At 43.5% G+C, this 7,565-nt stretch overlaps 1 long non-coding RNA gene across 1 annotated transcript; it reads left to right on the top strand.

Moving 5' to 3' along the window:
- Nucleotides 1-1,368: 1,368 nt before the first annotated feature.
- On the top strand, nt 1,369-1,978 carry LOC134928970 (uncharacterized). Its single transcript, XR_010178173.1, has 3 exons — nt 1,369-1,514; nt 1,594-1,690; nt 1,933-1,978. It is a non-coding gene; the product is annotated as an uncharacterized LOC134928970 (long non-coding RNA).
- The last annotated feature ends 5,587 nt before the right edge of the window (nt 1,979-7,565 follow it).

Raw genomic sequence — 7,565 nt, 5'->3', positions numbered from 1 at the left:
GCCATGCTCCTACGCGTTTCGTCACTCAGGACTTTGTCAGATGGCTGGCCTAGCACCACTCCATGACACCCTTTAACTTCCCATCAACCAATCGTTCCCCAGAAAGAACATCGGTATCCAATCTAATTAATACATACTGCTCACATATGATTAGCATAGTAAAAGGGTAACATAACATTGCGTGATTATTACATAACATTACATTGTGACAAATGCACAATAAAATATATAAAAATATACATTTATACATTTAGCTGTTAGCTAAACAAGAAACTTATTGTACATTAATGGTGAACACTTTATATCCCGTTGGTCTTAATGAGGGATATGAAATAACCCAATTTTTATAAATACGTATAAATAAATGTTTAATGGATGAAGTCCCTTTTTATGCATAAATATATATTTTTATATATTTTATTATTCCCCCCCTCTTGGCGCCACTGGGTATATATATATATATATATATAGATATATATAGATATATATATATACCTCCTGTAAAGTTGCACTCGCATATTCAAATATCACACCCACTGGGGTGCATTAACCAGAGACCGGTCTATTCCAAACAAAGTCCCAGAAATAGAGTATTTAGCAAGGAACGCACTCACCAGACTTCTTCAAAGTGAAAAGGGGGGTGCATTGGACAAGTGTTGAAGATATACCATTGATAAACTGGTCAGAGACTTATAGACAAACACTTAATGGATTATATTCATTGAGCCCCCTGGGGGCTACTGTGTACAATTCATTGATTCAATAACATTCCCTCCGTTTAAGCTGCCCCACTCGATCGCCTCCAGTCGACAGAGGGGAACCCAATCAATCAACATATGCTGGGGTGTTTGCAGCGTGCGTTCCACCAGGCTTGGCGGTTGGAACGCATGGCACTTTCTGTTTCCGGTCCCCCGGCGCATGCAGCGCTATTTTGTGTATTCCCTCTGTTGTACTGTGAATATTAATGCATACACAGGCATACTGATTGCTTATTTGGCCTTTTGTGCTGGTGGTAAACGGTTAATCAAGTGGAATAAAGGTTTGGATAATTATTCAGGTGACTTTTTGAGTTGACCCCTCACACCCTTGATACTTCCGGGTCAAGGGGTATTTAAATCCCCTGCTTAGATCCAATTGGTGCATGCAGCCCTGGTTTGTGCAGTGTTCCACATGAGTCTTTGAGTAACTATGTTGGGTTTGTCCCACTGATTAGGTTTGATGTTTGCATAATCCTATAATCTTTTGATTTGGGTTTATTTATTGTTTGTAGCTATGGATTTGATGTGGGAGAACGCTGCCCTATGTGTATCCTCTTGGACCTAAAGGTATTTATTGATCATTGATTATGGCTTTTTTGATATATATTTCTATGCCTCAGATGCACATTGTTTAAACAGAGTATATGTGTAATCACAGTGGCTGAATGTCCTTTTTGAGATCCTGCAGCTGTTGACCCTGAGTGGGAGAATGCCTTATCCAGGTGTAGTCTTGTGCACACCTTTCCAGACCCATAGGTATTTATGTGGTAACAAGGTTTGATATATACATTTGATTCTGATACACGTTTATAATAGAGATATCCTTTGATTACAGCAGTGGTTTGGTTGCAGAGCTGTGATTATATGGAAATTCTCCACACTTGGTATACAGCAGTTCAGACATGCAGCCCCATTGGAATGTGCTGATAGAGGTGAGGAGGGGTAGGCCTTGCATGCATTTTAAGACCAGTGGTGAACACAGGGTGTTATTTTATTCCTCCTTGTAGTCTCACTACTCTGCCACCTGTTTTTTGTATATGAGTTCCTTTTTTCTAAATCTGGTATTATGTAGAAGTTTATGTTGATATAAGCATTGTCGCTAATATTGTTATATATTGGGACCTGGGAGGCTCAGTCATGTTTATGTTCTATTTTTTCTAGATATTTTTTCTAGATATACTTTTAATTATTCGGCTTCATTATATTATGATTGGATTTGATGATTCATGTATGGCCCTTCTTGAAAAAGATCCTGGTTTTTGGATCGAAACGTCGAAACCTTTGAGGCTACAATAAAAATTTTCTATTGAAGAAATGTGTGGACTTTATACACAGTGAGAGTGCATCCTCCACCACGTGGAATTCTCGTCTACATTTGCAGACATTTCGTCTGTCGGGAGCACCCACCATTAGGAACTTTTGATGAGAGTGCAGAACCCTCTTGTTTGTTTATATATATATATATATATATATATATGTTTATATATATATATATATGTTTATATATATATATATATATATATATATATAAAACCATATGTTGAATGTCTCAGTTATTATTAATATCAGCAGCGCAGCAGCCAGGCTGGGAGCTACTGTAGCGGGATTGATGCCTCACCTCAACTGCTTCCGAGAGCTGCTTGCTAGCTGTCACCCACGGAGCCTACCGCTTTCTTCAGGGCATGTGGTGGCGGGGCAGCAGGGAGGCCAGGGCTACTGAACCCTTTCATTGCGCTGCCACATACAGCTGATGGCCGCGACATTCGATCCACCAGTGCCGCGGGAGGAGAGAGAAGGGAGGTCGCAACTGGGGGGCGGGAGGGAGCGGCAGGGACTCAAACGGCTGGTGGCAGGCTGATTTAGCAGGAAAAGGTGTTTTCCTGTCTACAGCAGCAATTCTGTAGAAACTGTGGGCCTATTTTAATGGGGAGACCTGGAGCTGCAGCTCCATCCGCCCCATTGTTAATCTGGCCCTACGTATACAGTATATGTCCATTGATACTGCCATATATGTCCAGCGGTACAGCCGTATAAATCCAGTGATCCTGCCGTATAATTACAGTGATCCTGCAGTGTAATTACAGTGGCACTGGCGTATAAGTCCAGTGATCCTGCCGTATAATTACAGTGGTACTGGCGTATAAATCCAGTCCAGTGATACTGCCGTATATGTCCATTGATACTGCCGTATATGTCCATTGATACTGCCGTATATGTCCAGCAGTACTGCCGTATAAATCCAGTGATCCTGCCGTATAATTACAGTGGTACTGGTGTATAAGTCCAGTGATCCTGCCATATATGTCCATTAATAAATCGGTATATATCCAGTGGTACTGCCGTATAATTCCAGCGACCCCGCCGTATAATTCCAGTGGTACTGGCGTATAAGTCCAGTGCAGTGATATTGCCGTATATGTCCATTGATACTGCCGTATATGTCCAGCGGTACAGCCGTATATGTCCAGCGGTACTGTCGTATAGATCCAGTGATCTTGCCTTATAATTCCAGTGATCCTGCCATATAATTACAGTGTTCCTGCTGTATAATTCCAGTGGTACTGGCTCCTAATTCCAGTGATCCTGACATATAATTCCAGTGATCCTGACGTATAATTGCAGTGATCCTGCCATATAATTACAGTGGTACTGACATGTAAGTCCAGTCCAGTGATACTGCCGTATATATCCAGTGATACTGCCGTATATGTCCAGCGGTACTGCCGTATAAATCCAGTGATCCTGCCATATAATTCCAGTGGTACTGGCGTATAAGTCCAGTCCAGTGATACTGCCGTATATGTCCAGTGATACTGCCGTATATGTCCAGTGATACTGCCGTATATGTCCAGCGATACTGCCGTATATGTCCAGTGATACTGCCATATAATTACAGTTGTACTGGCGTATAAGTCCAGTCCAGTGATACTGCCGTACATGTCCATTGATACTGCCGTATATGTCCAGCGGTACTGCCGTGTAAATCCAGTGATCCTGCCGTATAAATCCAGTGATCCTGCCGTATAAATCCAGTGATCCTGCCATATAATTCCAGTGGTACTGGCGTATAATTCCAGTGGTACTGGCGTATAAATCCAGTGATCCTACCATATAATTACAGTGGTACTGGCGTATAAGTCCAGTCCAGTGGTACTGGCGTATAATTCCAGTGATCCTGCCGTATAATTCCAGTGATCCTGCCGTATATCTGCAGTGATCCTGCCGTATAAGTCCAGTGGTACTGGTGTGTAAGTCCAGTCTAGTGATACTGCCGTATATGTCCAGTGGTACTGCCGTAAAATTCCAGTGAACCTGCCGTATAATTCCAGTGATCCTGCCGTATATGTCCAGTGGTATTGTCATATAATTCCAGTGAAATATATACATACCCTGTTGCAAAGTGGATTACTGAGGCCATAACTACTATGCTGGTGTTAGACGTGCGTCTGGTATCTGCCATTAGTGCACTGGGACTGCAGTTCCAACCCTGGATGGGCCAGGTGTTTGTGTTGCACACTTGTGTCGCTTAGCTTAGTCATACAGCTGCCTCATTGCTCTCTTTTACTTCTTGGCATGATGTGCTGTTTGGGTACTATTTGTTTTTTAAAGTGCCATCCTGTCTGCCACTGCAGTGCCACTCCTAGATGGGCCAATTGTTTGTGTCGCTTAGCTTAGTCATACAGCTACCTAATTTCACCTCTTTTTCTTTTTTGCATGATGTGCTGTTTGGGGCCTAGTTTTTTTTAAGTTACATCCTGTCTGCCACTGTAGTGCCACTCCTATATGGGCCAGGTGTTTGTGCCGCACACTTGTGTCGCTTAGCTTAGTCATACAGCCACCTCGGTGCAGCCTTTTGGCCTAATAACAATTTTGGGGGTCATTCCGAGTTGTTCGCTCTGTATTTTTCTTCGCATCGCAGCGATTTTCCGCTAACTGCGCATGCGCAATGTTCGCACTGCGACTGCGCCAAGTAAATTTGCTATGCAGTTAGGTATTTTACTCACGGCATTACAAGGTTTTTTCTTCGTTCTGGTGATCGTAGTGTGATTGACAGGAAGTGGGTGTTTCTGGGCGGAAACAGCCCGTTTTATGGGAGTGTGTGAAAAAACGCTACCGTTTCTGGGGAAAAACGCGGGAGTGGCTGGAGAAACGGAGGAGTGTCTGGGCGAACGCTGGGTGTGTTTATGACGTCAAACCAGGAACGACAAGCACTGAACTGATCGCAGTTGCCGAGTAAGTTTGAAGCTACTCAGAAACTGCTAAGAAGTGTCTATTCGCAATTTTGCTAATCTTTCGTTCGCAATTTTGATAAGCTAAGATTCACTCCCAGTAGGCGGCGGCTTAGCGTGTGCAAAGCTGCTAAAAGCAGCTTGCGAGCGAACAACTCGGAATGACCACCATTGTGAGGTGTGAGGTGTTTAGAATAGACTGGAAATGAGTGGACATGAATGTTATTGAGGTTAATAATACCATAAGATCAAAATGACAACCAAATTCTGTGATTTTGGCCGTTTTTATGTTCTATTCAAAAATCATCCAGATCCAGGGGGGGGGGGGGCAGATATAACATGTGCAGAGAGAGTTAGATTTGGGTGGGTTATTTTGTTTCTGTGCAGGGTAAATACTGGCTGCTTTATTTTTACACTGCAAATTAGATTGCAGATTGAACACACCACACCCAAATCTAACTCTCTCTGCACATGTTAAATCTGCCTCCCCTGCAGCATAGGCGTGCGCAGCCAATGTTATTAGGGGGTGCACCGCAGGAGGGGTGTGTCTAGCACCACCTTATGGGTGTGTCTAGCACCGCCTTTTGGGCGTGTCTAGCACTTTTTTACATTCTCTCAGTAGATTCACAAGGCTTAATCCAATTTCTCCCTAGTTCCTAATACTACAAGTAGACATAATACACCCAAGAGAAATAATATGAAACATAATGGTGTGACCACCGCCCAGTACTGACTGTCCGCTATGGCATAACCCTTAGCCCTAGCTGCCGCTGCACCCTATCACTGCTTACACTTCACCAACCTATCCCTGACCCAGCGGCGGAACTAGAGAGTGGTGGGCCTAGCTGCATATGCATTCACACACACACACACACACACACACACACACACACACACACACACCACCCGCCAGCACCTGCACCTCGATTTTGAGTGGGCCACTCTGAAAAGTACGAGAAATTTAGATGGCTGAACATTTCAGTTTTAATATAACACAAGTCAAGTTTAAAATATACACATGCCATTAGAGCCACATCTGCCTCTTTCTATGCCATCAACCTCCTCTGCAGGACACCAGCATTTGTCATCATAGGCGTGCGCAGCACATTTTATTAGGGGGTGCACCGTTGGAGGGGTGTGTCTAGCAACGCCTTTTGGGCGTGTCTAGCACCATCTATTGACGTCAACGCAATATAAAATATCCACCCTTGTGCCAATCCTAATAAAGCAGATACATTGTCAGATGTTGTGGTGTGCACCAAACAAACACCCATGATGGCACTCACTGCAATTACACTGCTTCTCCTCAGCCTGGTCTGGCTCCCCCTCTCTTTCCCCTGCAAGCTGCAGCAGCTTACTTACAAGTCAGTCACTCACTGACACTGACAGTCGCAGACTAGTACTGCTGCTGCTGCTGGAAAAAACGACTGACGTGTCAATGCTGCTGCCGACTGCCTGCCAGTATTGAATTTGTCTTCCTAAGAGGAACGCTGGCTGCATGCTGCTACTCATCAGTGGCTGGTGTAGGCATAGCATAGAAGGATAGAGGATTGTCATGTGGCGGGTGTGACAGGTGGGCGGTGGCATCCTTGATTTACCAAGGCGTCTGGTCAGTAATGCGGTCCTGACAGGGTGCAGCGCAGAGGGGACAGTAATCAGCCTGCTCGGCAATTGCTGCATCAGGCATGTGAGATCGAGGTGCCAGACATTAGGGGGTGCCTGTGCGCACCAGGCACCCCCCCTGCGCACACCTATGTTTGTCATACATGTCCTCATGCTCACCAGCTACTGACAGTAGTGCCCCTTACTCACATTACGCCACACAGTATGAGTCGAAATTCATATTACGCCACAGTATGAGCCAAAATTCACATTATGCCACACAGTATGAGCCAAAATTCACATTATGCCACACAGTATGAGCCGAAGTTAACATTACCCCACACAGTATGAGCTGAAAGTCACTTTACACCACACGGTATGAGCCGAAATTCACATTATGCCACACGGTATGAGCCAAAATTCACATTATGCCACACAGTATGAGCCGAATTTCACATTACCCCACACAGTATAAGCCAAACTTCACATTACGACACACAATATGAGTGTCATCTATATTTCTATATGCTAATACTAAAAGAGAGGTGGTGCTACTATACCAATCATATCATTGTATATAAATACAGTTACTAAAAAGGAAAGAATGAGATCTATAAGTGTACTCTGGAAACCAGTGAATGCTAACATATTTATGTGGTCCTTCTTTATTTTTTTTATGAGTGCATAGTAATAGTATATATAGTATATACATGCCTTTTCCCCCTGGCTGGCCTGGCCAAATACAGTATGTTTTTTTTTTTTAAGAAAATAATGAGATATAAAAAAATGCACTCATAAAAAAAAAAAAAGGGATATATATATACACACATATAAGCTGAGCCAAGCAATCAGTAGTTTCCTGAGTGCACCGATACACTATACTGTAGGTGCACTCAGGAAACCACTAAATGCTTGGCTCAGCGCGCGCGTGTGTGTGTGTGTGTGTGTAAAAAATAGAGCCAAAGTAAAAAAGAAT

This window comes from Pseudophryne corroboree, chromosome 5, assembly GCF_028390025.1.
Source record: "Pseudophryne corroboree isolate aPseCor3 chromosome 5, aPseCor3.hap2, whole genome shotgun sequence".
NCBI classification, from domain to species: Eukaryota; Metazoa; Chordata; class Amphibia; order Anura; family Myobatrachidae; genus Pseudophryne; species Pseudophryne corroboree.
The sequence above is the reverse complement of the archived record's forward strand: the minus strand, read 5'-3'. Positions and strand labels throughout refer to the sequence as shown.